Source organism: Pteropus vampyrus, unplaced genomic scaffold (genome assembly GCF_000151845.1).
Source record: "Pteropus vampyrus isolate Shadow unplaced genomic scaffold, Pvam_2.0 Scaffold140, whole genome shotgun sequence".
Lineage (NCBI taxonomy): Eukaryota > Metazoa > Chordata > Mammalia > Chiroptera > Pteropodidae > Pteropus > Pteropus vampyrus.
Window position 1 is genome coordinate 2,032,284 of NW_011888921.1, and position 14,942 is coordinate 2,047,225.

Below are 14,942 nucleotides of genomic sequence, written 5' to 3' on the forward strand. Positions count from 1 at the left end.
AATTTTGCATGCCATGTCAGAAAACCCACGGTCCTAGGTTACAAAGCTCCAATGTATAACAAGCAGAAAGTGGTTTAAACACATCATTTTTCTCTAAGTCTTCATTTATTCATTCTGTCAAGAAATTTTTGAACACTGACCACATTCCAGGCACTCTGCTCAACCCTACTCACTGGATAAGACGTAGGATTTATTGCACTTGTTACCTATAAAATCTAGTGGTGGAAGGCATTTAATAAATTAGCATTGCAAGTGTAATAAAGTATTCCTAAAGAGTGTGCCTTAGGAGTACAAAACAAGGGGTCTAATCTTAATCTGCAGTGTCAGGGAAAGCTTGCAATAATCAGAGATGCTTAATTTGAGAAGGGAGGCTTGGAAGACCCTCAATCATCACCCCACTCCCTACAATTCAATTGACCAGCAACTCCTTCAAGTCCGAGGCATTTACTACTTTTTCTGTCCTTTTGTGGCTAACACAATACTGGTTCCCACCCTCTGAAAATTTCATTCATTATCCACCATTCATTCATTTATTCATCTCCCCAATCATGGTAGGCAGAATAATGGCCTTTCCAAAGATACTTACGTCCTAATTCTCATTCCCTAAAAATATGTTACATTACATGGCAAGGGGGAATTAGGGTTGTGGATGGAATTACAGTTGCTAACCAGCTGACCTTGAGATTAGGAGAGTATCCTGGAATATTTAAGTAAGCCCAATGTAATTACAAGGGTCCTTATAAGTAGAAGAGGGAGGCAAAAAAGGAAGTTATAGTCAGAGAGAGATTTGAAGACACTACACTTCTTGCTTTGATGATAGAGGAAGAAGCCATGAGCCAGGAAATTCAGACAGCCACTAGAAATTGGAAAGGGCAAGGAAACAGATTCTCCCCCAGAGCTTACAGAAGTAATGTAGCCCTGCTGACAACTTGATTTTAGATGGTGAAACCATTTCAGTCTTTATACCTCCATAATTGTAAGATAATAAGTTTGTATTATTTTCAGATGCTAGGTTTATGGAAATTTGTTACAGCAGCAAGAAGACAGTAATACACTGGGTATCAGGCTCACTGGGCTAATTGCTAGGGAAACCAGACAAACAGCACATGGTCCTTACCCTCAAGGAGCTCCCCTTCTCAGGGGAGGACATGAACATCACTCTAGAAATAGGTACCAGGGGATCAGGGACTCTAGTTTACAGCTGTAGCTGGTATGCATATTGGTGCTTAATAATTACTTCTAAATAAACAAGCAAATGAATGTTTTAAGTACTAGAATACAATAATCTATAAGAAAAAAAAAACCAACTCTGTCATCACAAAGGAGGAAATGATGAGTTTAGAGAAAATAGTCAGACTGAGCCAAGTCTAAAAGAACAAACCAGTTGAAAAGAAAAAGAACCAAGGCCAATCCGAACAGAGTGACTAGCATGTCCAAAAGCACTAAGGCACAAAAGAATGAAGTTTATGCAAGGAAAAGTAAGCAGTCTGCAAGGCTAGGGAAGGGCATGAAGCAGAGTGTGCAACGTGGCGACGATATCCAGCTTGTAGATGGGCTTAGAGTGTTTGGTCTTAGAATATTAAGAATCTTGATTTAATTGTCCTATATATTAACTGGGAGGTTTCATGGGAAGTTCAAGTTTCCAATATCTCTTCAAAGGTAACCGCACTGGGATCACTTTTCCACAAAGCAAAGAGCTACAGGGGTAAGTAGCAGGTACTCCATTGAGATGCAGTATGTAATTTCCGTTTGCCATAGCCTCATCTAGCTTGTATTTTCCCTGCCAGGCTCTTGAAGACATTTGGACCTCTGGCATAGAGATTATGGAGTGGAATAGAGCCAGATCACAGAGGACTACAAGGGTTTGGGACATTATCCAATAGGTAGTGAAGGTCAATAAAAGATGTTTAAGCAGGGTGTGACATGATCATAAAAAATATACACTGAGCCCTTACTCTGTACCATTGCAGTTACTCTGTGTTAAACTGCATTATTTCATTTACTCCTGAAGTACATTATTTCATTTACTCCTCAACCAATCAATTCCAGGAACACTATTATTATTTTCCCCATTTTACAGATAAAATGAAGCTTAGGTAGCTTAAGAAACTTTGTTCAAAGTCATATGGCAGGGGTTTCAAAAGCAGGAAGACTGATTCCAAAACAAAAGCTCCTCACCCTACACAATACTTACACAATCTGACTTGTATTTTAGAAAGAAAATGGCAATAAATAAATAAATCTTGTTGTCTACTTCTATAATATGAAGCTTCCTGTCCTATTTGTCTAAAATACTGCAAATATCTCCCAGTTAGTCCCTCATTCCGGTTCAGCCTCGGAATGCAAGAACTACTGACCTCTCCTTCTTTCCTTCTAGCTCTGTAACAACTGCACCTCCTTAGAAATGTCATAGCCCCTGGGATGTAATGCTGCCCAATTCTTCACAAAGGTCTATCCATTTATCCTCTCATAGGATCTTAGTTAATTTTCCATTTACAGTACCGACTTTTTTGATTGTCTCATTTGATTGTCACAGCTTGAAGTCAGGTTTTGACAACTGGATTCACAATTTCATTAGAAATTTAAATGGTTTTATGAAATACTAGTCAATAAAAATATTCTAAATACCTCAATATGTTCATCTTTTTCTAAATGTTTTTCTTTTTTGAACTTTCCTTGGAATAGGGACCTTGGAATTGGCCCTCCTACATTATTTCAGAGCCCAGATTTATCTAGTGGGAAGATGGTTCTCTAGGAAACCTCAGGACAAAGGACTTTGGAGGATGGTACAAATGGGTCTAGATCTCAGCACTTACCAGAGTAACATGGATCAAGTTAGTTTCTTCTAGCTTATCTTATAGGGTTGCTGTAAGGATTTGATGAAATAGCACAAGAAAATTTCAGTGCCAAGCCCACAGTAAAGATCTCACAAATCTATTTTACTTCTTCTCATTAGATTTCATTTGATTCTTCTAACAGTCATATGCCACAGACATCTTCTATACAGATGAAGTGTTCAGAGTGATTAAGGTCTAAAGCTACACAAAGGACACAGAGCTCAGCTGGTAGCAAGGCTTTCTAAATCTAAATTCTTGGCTCCATCCTCCACCCCACACTGCTTCTTTACTCAGGCATGACGGGCCAAGAATGGGAAGGAAGAAACATTTATAAACACAGCCAGAGCTCTTGTTTGTGACTACAGGCTTCTATACGCTGTCCTGGATCAGTCTGTGGACCTGAACTCAATGGTACCTCCTGTATAGCCTGGTAACTGTGTCCTCAAATTCCAGTGTGTCCTTCTTACTTCATATTTTAGTTGTGGAAGTCTTAGTTTAAAGGATGGGGAGCATGGCATAGGGAATGCAGTTAGCAGTAATGTAATGGCGAGGTGTAGAACCAGAGGAGAGAGAACAATCAAGGGGATCACTTATAAACTATATAAATGTCTAACCAATGTACTGTATACTTGAAACTAAAAATAAAATAAAGTTAAAAAATAAATATATACACGTGTGTGTGTGTGTATTCTACCATTATTAAAGCCATATAAAGCTATTATCAAACACTTAGAGGAAGAAACCTACATATCCAAAAATAAAGTACATTACGCTAAATTGACTCAGTAAAGTTTTAAAAAACTATTAAAGATGAGGACTATGATGATCGGGAAACAGCAAAGAAAATATACCATAATACATATGACACATAAGATACATACTATGCTTACAATTAAATAAAATTCAGGGAAAAAAGATTGAAAAGCCAAAAGTAAACACTAAGATAAGCTAGTGTTATAGTTATGAACAAATAATTTCTCTCTACTTCAGATTTTAAGTCTGGTTCTATTTTCTAAGGAAAACAAGCAAACATTGTAGCAACAGTTTTGAGAGAATGATCTGGCAGAGTGATTGAATTGTTGCTGAGTGACAAGTGAAGATGAATCCAATCCATCCTTCAGGTGCTCACAGCTGATAAGGAGAGGTCTGAGAAGAATACAGACAGCCACGATACAGTGAGATAAATACCTGCAGATCATAGCAGAAAAAAAAAAAACATTTATTTAAAGCACCAGATAAAAAGCTACTTATTCTTGGAGCCCAACAGAGTAAGTCCTGAAAGAGAAAAGTAGCTAGAAGAATAGCAATTTCAAGATTAGGCATGGTAATGGTAGAAAAACATAGACCAATGGAACAGAATTGGGAGCCCAGAAATAAATTAATAAATTTACATGTATACATGGGCAAATAATTTTTGACAAAGGAGCCAAAAAACATACAATGGAGAAAAGAAGTCCTCCTCAACAAATGGTGCTGGGAAAATTGGAAAGCCATACGCAAAAGATTGAAACTAGGCAACTATTTGATATCATACACAAAGATTAACTCAAACTAAGTCAAAGACCTAAATACAAGGCCTGAAACAAAATGCATAGAAGAAAACATAGGTACTAAACTCGTGGACCTTGGTTTTAGAGATTTTATGAATTTAACCTCATAGACAAAGGAAGTAAAAGCAAAAGTAAATGAATGGGACTATATCAAACTAAAAAGTTTCTGCACAGCAAAAATAAATCATCAACAAGACAAAGAAGCAACCAAAAAATGGAAGAAAATATTCAAAAACAACACCTCTGATAAGGGGCTAATATCTAAAAAAATAAAGAACTCATACAACTCAACAACAACAAAAAACAAACAATCTAATTAAAAAATGGGCAGAAGACCTGAACAGACACTTCTCCCAAGAAGACATGCAAATGGTCAACATATGAAAAGATGCCCAACTTCACTAGCTGTCAGGGAAATGCAAATTAAAACCTCAGTGAGATACCACCTCACACCTGTTAGAGTGGCTACTGTCATTGAGACAAATAAAAACAAGTGTTGAAGAGGTTATGGCATAAAGCGAACCCTCAAATGCTGCTTGGGGGAATGTAAACTGGTACAGCCGCTATGGAAAACAGTATGGAGGTTCCTCAAAAAATTAAGAATAGAATTAACATATGACCCAGCAATCCTTCTTCCAGGTATCTACCCAAAAAACTTGAAAACATTTATCTCTAAAGATATATGGACCCCTATGTTCATTGCAGCATTATTCTCAGTGGCCAAGACATAGAAACAACCTAAGTGCCCTTTGATAGATGACTGGATAAAGAAGATGTGGTATATACATACAATGGAATATTGTTCAGCCATAAGAAAAGATGAAATACTGTCATTTGTGACATGGATAGATCCTGAGAATATCATGCTAAACTAAGCAAAATTAGTCAGACAGAAAAATTCAAGAACCATTTGATTTCACTCATATGTGGGATACAAAACTGAAAGCAAAAACGAACAAGACAAACAAATAAAAACTCATAGACCCGGACAACAGTTTGGTGGTTACCAGAAGGAAGGAAGGAGGAGGAGAGGTAGATAAGTGTAAAGGGGGTCAAATATATATTTACGAAAGGAGATGTGACTTTGGGTGGTGAACATACAAGGCAATATACAGATGATGTATTACAAAATTATACACTCGAAACCTATACAATTTTATTAAGCAATGTCACCCCAATAAATTTAATTAGATAAAGGAAGGAAGGAAGGAAGTAAGTAGGTAAGTAAGTAAGGAAGGAAGGAAGGAAGGATAGCAAATTCTCTTGCTGGCAATCTATACAAAGGCAGGCAGAGCAAAGAGATTAATATTTGCAGATACATGAGTTGGGATGAGGACAAATGTGAAACATGGTGGATGTTCGAATCTCACATGGTTTGGTATTTCCAAATTGCAAGGTATAAATGAGGAGAATACAGGAGACAAACTGGTAAGGTAGATCAGGGTCAGGGGTGACTAACACAAGTTTAGGTTATAACTTGCCACAAAGGAAAGCCTTTTGAGGAGGACCTGACCAATTTAACATTTTAGAAAGGCCAGTATTGTCTACAGCCATACCACCCTGAACAAGCCCGATCATGTCTGATCTCGGAAACTAAGCAGGGTCGGGCCTGGTTAGTACTTGGATGGGAGATCACCTAGGAAGACTAGGTGCTGTAGGTGTAAAAAAACAAAAAATAAGAGATTGTGAGCTGACAATGTCCTGCAATCTGTGAAGTCAACCAAGGGTTGCCTCGTCTAAAAATAAAATAAAATAATAAAATAAAAAAGAAAGGCCAATATTTTCTTCATCTGTGTAGAAATGTGAAATAAGTTTATGGACCTATAAGGCTGGTTTTTAAAAAACTGACACATATTTCTCTCTAAGTAGAGGTTTTATAAGTAGAAGTCATGATTCTCCTTATGTCAGCCCCTTCTTCACCAAGATCAACATGTTTAAATAAAACCACGGGGTAACACTTAAATGTCCCTGAAACTTTTCACAGGAACATATAGGTTTTCCTAATGAACTATTTTTAAGTACAGAGAAAGAAGAGTCCTGTCAAGGTAATACACAAATAAATTATTCTCACCAATGCAGTAAATACTAAGATTTTGGGGGTCATGGACCCAAACCAGACCTCACTTTTTGAGAGACCTGGCGTGGTTGTGAGAGTCAAAGGGTTAACTCCTAGGTCTGGCCTTCAGGTTTCAGTGCCCAATAACAGACACGAATACCACCAATGAACAAGCAAAAAGTATGGCGAAGTTAAAGAATATTACATTCTTCCTTTCTTTGATAGTTGCCTGGTTTCTTTTAGTGCTCCCTCAGTACACAAATCATGATTGTTTTCCTAGAGTGCTATACCTTGGGTTCTGACTAGAAGCATATTACAAGATGCTGCCTCTACCACTGATGCTCCTTTCCATGTCCCACCCGTGAGTCCTTTATTGGCTACCTCTGGATCTCATTACAAATCATTGATGAATCTACACCATTTCCATACTTTTAGACCTATGAATACATGCTCAAATAGTGCTCAAATCTATGCCTGCAAAACAAACAAGGACTTCAAGAACTTGTTGGTGACATAAAAATCTCTCAGAAGCTACTGAAAAGTTATAGGCAACAAATACCTCTGACTATTCCTAAAGTCATGACAAATGTCTGACTTGTGACTTTGTCCAGGTGAAAAAAATAAATGAATAAATAATATAAAAATAAAAATGAATATAAAAATTAAAAAAGGCTCTACCAATTTGGAGATTATTATTATTATTATTATTATTATTATTATTATTATTTTATAATGTGACTTCTGTGCATATTTGGTGCTCGACATGTGCTTATGTATGTACCAACTATATGCAGCATGTCACATAATTACAACAATTCCGAGAGGTAGAGATTGTCATCCCCATATTCCACGGGAAAAAAACAGAGGCTCCAGAAAATTAAGTTGTGCAACTCAGGTCACACCTCAAAGCAGAGTGAGGCCCAGTCAATGGTCTTTAAAATTATTCCAAAGATAGTCAAAGTTGTGAGTGGGCAGGGAAAGAGGTCAGGAGGTGGGGAGAGTTATATTAAAATGGAATAATGATCAAGGATAGAGAAAGTTTCAAAGGCATGATTGCCTGGATCCTGAGGTGGCTCCCACACACCATGCCCCAGGGAATCCCCATGTGATGGGTTTAGTGAGGGCACTGCAAATGTGTGTGTGTCATGTGTGAATGATATTGTTGATGGAGGGATGGGAGATGGGGGAGCAACAGAGAAACAAAGCATAAGATAAACTAGTGGAAGCCTTTGCCTCTTCCTTTTCCTTGACTTCCAAAAAACATGCCTTATTTCTAAAGACAGGGCACTGCTATTTATAACAGCCAGCAAGCCCTAGAAAACAAAGGGGTACCCAATATAGTCACTTTCTAAGACATCATCCTGAGAGCAAAGAGCTGCAGCTCTGCCCTGTCTTGTCACTCCTGCAATCCAACAGAGTCCCGTCCCGGGAAGAGTGTGCTAGTACTCTGTGTGATGTTAAATGCACCTTGACTCAAGGGCATCTCTGAATTGTTGATCCCACTAAGGTCAGCCTCCTTTGTCTTTCACTTCATTGCTTCAGGAAGCCCTATAAAGAGTTTTGGACCGTTCATGCCTATTGCTGCCTTTGCTCCATTGTAAGCTCCTGGACTGTCATGGCACTGACCTTGCTGTTTCCCGTTTCTTATTCTCCTCTACTCCCAGCTGAGGCTACCTTGGGATCACAGCAACCCAAAGAGTACTGTACAATGGCCACTCCTAATAAGCTATTTGTTTCAGGTTTTCTGAGTTTACACGGGCTTAGAGTATTAAAAACTAATTGATACTACAATATCCTTGTGACTTATAGCACAAGTCTATGAAGCAACACTGAATCTAAACCTCACAAGGCTTTTAGTAGGAAAAAAAAAATGTTATTTCAGGATAGCTCAAATCAGAAACTGCCGAAAAACCTTTCAGAAGCAGCATTCTTTCATCTTTTTATATAGATTCAATAGTAGCTTCTCATAGCTAGGAGAGACAGGAGAGCATTTGCTTAATTCAGGCCTGTCCACCAGGCTAGCTACGATGCCATTGGCCTCCATTAACTGTTTCCTTAAAAGTAAGTTATTTCAAACCATGAATCTGTGTCTCTTCTTCCTGGAATCAGCTATACTCAAACATGGGATGGTTCTTGTCTGAGGACTCATCTTTTTCTGAAGCAACACTCAAATAGCTGTAACTTACAGGATTTTATACCTGTAAAACTCTTATCTTTCAGGGATTTCTCAATTTCTCTCCTGTGAAGAGCACCTTATCTTTCTTATTTTCAAGTATGTGTGCGTGTGTGTGTGTGTGCGTGCACACGCACGTGTGTGTATTTTATGTAATTCCCGTGGATTTGAGGTTTGGAGAGAGAAGTTATAGCATTTGCCTGGCCTACCCTATTTGAACTAGAAGTCTATCTTCCAATCTCTATATAATCGAGTATCTATGAATGCTATATAATAATATTTTATTATCATACAATTTGATTTGCTAAAATATTTTCCCTTATATTAAGCCCAAATGCAATTTCCACTAAACTATACTGAATATAGTATATCTAATTTGAAGACAACTCTTATGTTCTCCCTATTATTTATCTTCAAAGAGAACATATTCAATTGCTTTCCAAAATTTCTGATGAGTCATATAGACCGTGCACCATTTTAGTTGCCGATGACCTCCTGACCTGGTTTTTATATGTAAATTTGTTCAAGGTGCCTTTTAAAGAGGGCCTCCAGACCTGACAGGTGTAGGCAGTCTGACCATTCCAGAGTCCAACAGGACTATTATCTCCCTTATTCTGAATATTCTGTTCCTAAAATCACAATCCAACACTCCCACATCATTCTGTAAACACGTACTGAGCTAACAGTATAACCCTTTCCTACTTTGTTCTATTCACTCAAATTCTCTCCCTCCCCTATTCTGTACTCGTTCAATTGTTTTGAGGAATCTAAAACCAGGACTTTATCAGCTGTCCTTTAGATTTCATGTTGTGTTCAGGCAAGGGCTATAAACAAGATGAGAAACAAGCGCCCTATATCCCTAAGCAGTTCCCCTCCTCATCCCACACCCCTACTACTTACGAACATGACGGGAGAAAGAGAACTCCATTCCAGGAACGTTACTCATATACTTTCACTGCCTCTGCAGAACTGCTGAATAGAGCCATCAACTTGGAAAATCTATTGTCTTTGAGTCTCTGACTCCTTTAAACATATTCTTCCTGGTTGACCGAGTGTCATTATCCCTTCACTATTGAAAAGTCAAAATCTATATTCATTCAACTTATTGCACAAACTTGATTATGTTTTCAACAAAATAATTGGGCTTCTTTCTCTGTCTGAACATACTGCTGCACCCTCCGAGGATAACAGAATGCTAAAGAGACATCCTTATAAAAGAAACTTTTATGCAACCTTTTATGGACTTACATAGGTCTTGGTCAGTTTCCTCAGCCCACTCACCACTCCAGCTGAGAGCACAGCCAGGTCAGGTGGCAAGAATACTAATCAAAGCATCGTCCCTCTGACAGTAATACTCACAGGACCAACTTAAATGCACAATAATAACAATAATGTCCCTTCCCTGCTGCCTTCGACAAAATTTTAAATTCAAATTGGGAGAGTGTATTATGACTCTTTAAGTTTTAACAAAGAAGAGAGTAAAATGATAGAATATAAGGTCATCTCCCAAGAAAAAGGCAGAACAGTTTGTCCCAGAGCATTTCCCTACTCATTGCTGCTCTGAATTTAAACTTTGTCTTTTAATACCTAAAATTCTCAAAAGGTCAAATTCAAGTTGGGTACTCAAAGACCAACCAAAATAATTATCTGATGCATTCAATTAGCTATTCTACATAATTAAGACTCCTGTCCTTTTTCAGGTAGTTTTTTTAAAGTCATTCTCTGCATAATTTCCTCAACTTTCCATTTCCTTTTAGCTGAGAAGTATGTTATTTTGAAGAAGAAAAAAAAAAACCTTATGGACGTAATATCAAAGATTTTCCTTACACCGCTTTGAGGGAGAGGAAAACTTTTACCACTGCCTTTTAATTTTTCCCCACTGTAAGGGTTGTGCTTAAATAGCCTATTAAACTATTTATTATATGTGAGAAGGGCACGGGATGAATGATTGTTTCCACATTGCAACAAGTCAATCATAAATCTAAAAGTTAACAAGAAAAACAAAATCAATTTTAAACAAGTGAATCATGTTAAAAGAGTCAAAATGGTATTTCACTTCCTAGTTACAGACATGTTGATCTGATCCTACACTTTCGGAAACAGTGAAGTTGATATTGTGAAACAATAACGAGTCCATATTGTGAAACACTGATTTCATCACTTATTAAAATTTTTAGGAGAGTATTAAAAACTAATTGATACTACAATATCCTTGTGACTTATAGCACAAGTCTATGAAGCAACACTGAATCTAAACCTCACAAGGCTTTTAGTAGGAAAAAAAAAATGTTATTTCAGGATAGCTCAAATCAGAAACTGCCGAAAAACCTTTCAGAAGCAGCATTCTTTCATCTTTTTATATAGATTCAATAGTAGCTTCTCATAGCTAGGAGAGACAGGAGAGCATTTGCTTAATTCAGGCCTGTCCACCAGGCTAGCTACGATGCCATTGGCCTCCATTAACTGTTTCCTTAAAAGTAAGTTATTTCAAACCATGAATCTGTGTCTCTTCTTCCTGGAATCAGCTATACTCAAACATGGGATGGTTCTTGTCTGAGGACTCATCTTTTTCTGAAGCAACACTCAAATAGCTGTAACTTACAGGATTTTATACCTGTAAAACTCTTATCTTTCAGGGATTTCTCAATTTCTCTCCTGTGAAGAGCACCTTATCTTTCTTATTTTCAAGTATGTGTGCGTGTGTGTGTGTGCGTGCACACGCACGTGTGTGTATTTTATGTAATTCCCGTGGATTTGAAGTTTGGAGAGAGAAGTTATAGCATTTGCCTGGCCTACCCTATTTGAACTAGAAGTCCATCTTCCAATCTCTATATAATCGAGTATCTATGAATGCTATATAATAATATTTTATTATCATACAATTTGATTTGCTAAAATATTTTCCCTTATATTAAGCCCAAATGCAATTTCCACTAAACTATACTGAATATAGTATATCTAATTTGAAGACAACTCTTATGTTCTCCCTATTATTTATCTTCAAAGAGAACATATTCAATTGCTTTCCAAAATTTCTGATGAGTCATATAGACCGTGCACCATTTTAGTTGCCGATGACCTCCTGACCTGGTTTTTATATGTAAATTTGTTCAAGGTGCCTTTTAAAGAGGGCCTCCAGACCTGACAGGTGTAGGCAGTCTGACCATTCCAGAGTCCAACAGGACTATTATCTCCCTTATTCTGAATATTCTGTTCCTAAAATCACAATCCAACACTCCCACATCATTCTGTAAACACGTACTGAGCTAACAGTATAACCCTTTCCTACTTTGTTCTATTCACTCAAATTCTCTCCCTCCCCTATTCTGTACTCGTTCAATTGTTTTGAGGAATCTAAAACCAGGACTTTATCAGCTGTCCTTTAGATTTCATGTTGTGTTCAGGCAAGGGCTATAAACAAGATGAGAAACAAGCGCCCTATATCCCTAAGCAGTTCCCCTCCTCATCCCACACCCCTACTACTTACGAACATGACGGGAGAAAGAGAACTCCATTCCAGGAACGTTACTCATATACTTTCACTGCCTCTGCAGAACTGCTGAATAGAGCCATCAACTTGGAAAATCTATTGTCTTTGAGTCTCTGACTCCTTTAAACATATTCTTCCTGGTTGACCGAGTGTCATTATCCCTTCACTATTGAAAAGTCAAAATCTATATTCAACTTATTGCACAAACTTGATTATGTTTTCAACAAAATAATTGGGCTTCTTTCTCTGTCTGAACATAATGCTGCACCCTCCGAGGATAACAGAATGCTAAAGAGACATCCTTATAAAAGAAACTTTTATGCAACCTTTTATGGACTTACATAGGTCTTGGTCAGTTTCCTCAGCCCACTCACCACTCCAGCTGAGAGCACAGCCAGGTCAGGTGGCAAGAATACTAATCAAAGCATCGTCCCTCTGACAGTAATACTCACAGGACCAACTTAAATGCACAATAATAACAATAATGTCCCTTCCCTGCTGCCTCCGACAAAATTTTAAATTCAAATTGGGAGAGTGTATTATGACTCTTTAAGTTTTAACAAAGAAGAGAGTAAAATGATAGAATATAAGGTCATCTCCCAAGAAAAAGGCAGAACAGTTTGTCCCAGAGCATTTCCCTACTCATTGCTGCTCTGAATTTAAACTTTGTCTTTTAATACCTAAAATTCTCAAAAGGTCAAATTCAAGTTGGGTACTCAAAGACCAACCAAAATAATTATCTGATGCATTCAATTAGCTATTCTACATAATTAAGACTCCTGTCCTTTTTCAGGTAGTTTTTTTAAGGTCATTCTCTGCATAAGTTCCTCAACTTTCCATTTCCTTTTAGCTGAGAAGTATGTTATTTTGAAGAAGAAAAAAAAAACCTTATGGACGTAATATCAAAGATTTTCCTTACACCGCTTTGAGGGAGAGGAAAACTTTTACCACTGCCTTTTAATTTTTCCCCACTGTAAGGGTTGTGCTTAAATAGCCTATTAAACTATTTATTATATGTGAGAAGGGCACGGGATGAATGATTGTTTCCACATTGCAACAAGTCAATCATAAATCTAAAAGTTAACAAGAAAAACAAAATCAATTTTAAACAAGTGAATCATGTTAAAAGAGTCAAAATGGTATTTCACTTCCTAGTTACAGACATGTTGATCTGATCCTACACTTTCGGAAACAGTGAAGTTGATATTGTGAAACAATAACGAGTCCATATTGTGAAACACTGATTTCATCACTTATTAAAATTTTTAGGATAAACCTTAATTTTGGCTATCCAAGCTCAAACTTAATAAGAGATTACTTGAACAGTTTGTTTTCCTTCTTTTTTACAATGGAAAACAATTAAAATGCTTGGTCATAAAAATCATTCTTATTATTAAAAATGGAAGAAAAGAAAAAAAGAAAATCTAGTAAATGCCTCAAATAAAAATGATTACTGTGCAGACATAAGCCTTATTAACTGTTCCTTGGTATCACCGTTACTTATATAAAGTACTTTACCGATAGCATAAATCCACCACTTCATTATTACTTGCTGCCAACATGATGAATATTATCAACAAAAAATAAGAAATTCATTTCAGATTTATAACTAATGAGACACCAAAGTTTATTTAAAACACTTGTAGCATCTCTAAACTGTTTTAAAATGTCAACTTTAGAAATGAAAACAAAACAAATGCAGCATTCTCTGTCCTCGATCTTAGCTGTGCTGATTTTCCCATTGTACGCTTTATTAAATAAGAAAGATAAGCTTGAGATTTTATAAGCCTCCAGGAATTGATACCACAATTTTCAATGGTTATGCCAAAAGCATATAGTGGGAAGGACTGAGAAGCCTTAGTAGTATAGAGGGAGGAAAATGAGACTCCTTAAAATTTTAAACTATTGCGAAAACTAAGTTACCTAGGAAATGTCTTTAGAATTACTGTTATCTGTGCTGTACATATTAAACTGACCTGGGCATTAGAGTACTTTCATGGCTTAGAGACTCTTATTAAACCACTACCAGAAAATGAATACACACACATTCACGAATACATGAAAATGTCCACCTGCTACGTGGAATTTTGTTGTCCATTTACACTTACCTAAGCTCCACTGCCAGAGGTTTTCTAAAGTAGAACATTAATATTACATCAAGGCGAAATAACTGAAACTAGGTGCGGGACCTTTTTTACTCTCCACCTCTGGAATATGACACTAAAGATTTAATTCCATAGAGATGCCACTATGCGACAGTAGCAGATATTTGGGTTTTTAGTCTCTATTCCAGCAGTCTCTTTTCCTGATACTCAAATATAAGGTGATAAATGTCTCCTTAATTTGCACAACAGTTTTCAATTGCCCTTATGGGAGACCACCTTGAAGGAGCGAGTAAAAGGCTTAGTCATGGTTTCTATTTTTCTATTTGAATCAATACATTCTAGTTAAATGGACAATTAATAGGTCACTTCCAAAATAGTAGTGTATCAGTTGTGGTTAATAAACAATCCCCACAATTGATAATGGGTCCTATGTATTCAGCAAGTCCTGTATACACTCAGCTCATCCACTAAATCCCTTTTCAGGTAGACAGGGTTATATGGGAAGATGAGCTAGAATGAGTCCATAAAAGTCAGTTTCATTCACTGCTTTATTTTTCAGTCAAGTGCTTTAAATGGTGTCCAGAAATTCACTCGGAATGTGAGACAGGAGAAAAGACTGGCACATAGAGCCTTGCTTTATGACCATACAAAAGGGCAACTGACCCTTGCCCAAGCCTTTTCCATGTGAAATGGTTCCTAAAGTTCATCTGCACAGTGAAAAATCGTGGTGA

The 14,942-nt window shown here is 37.1% G+C and overlaps 1 protein-coding gene and 1 pseudogene across 1 annotated transcript in view; one reads left to right on the plus strand and one right to left on the minus strand.

Annotated features, from left to right (window-relative positions):
* DBX2 (developing brain homeobox 2) overlaps positions 1-14,942 on the minus strand; it is a 53,012-nt gene that overhangs the window by 9,883 nt on the left and 28,187 nt on the right. The window lies entirely within an intron of this gene.
* On the plus strand, positions 5,930-6,048 carry LOC111744754 (annotated as a pseudogene).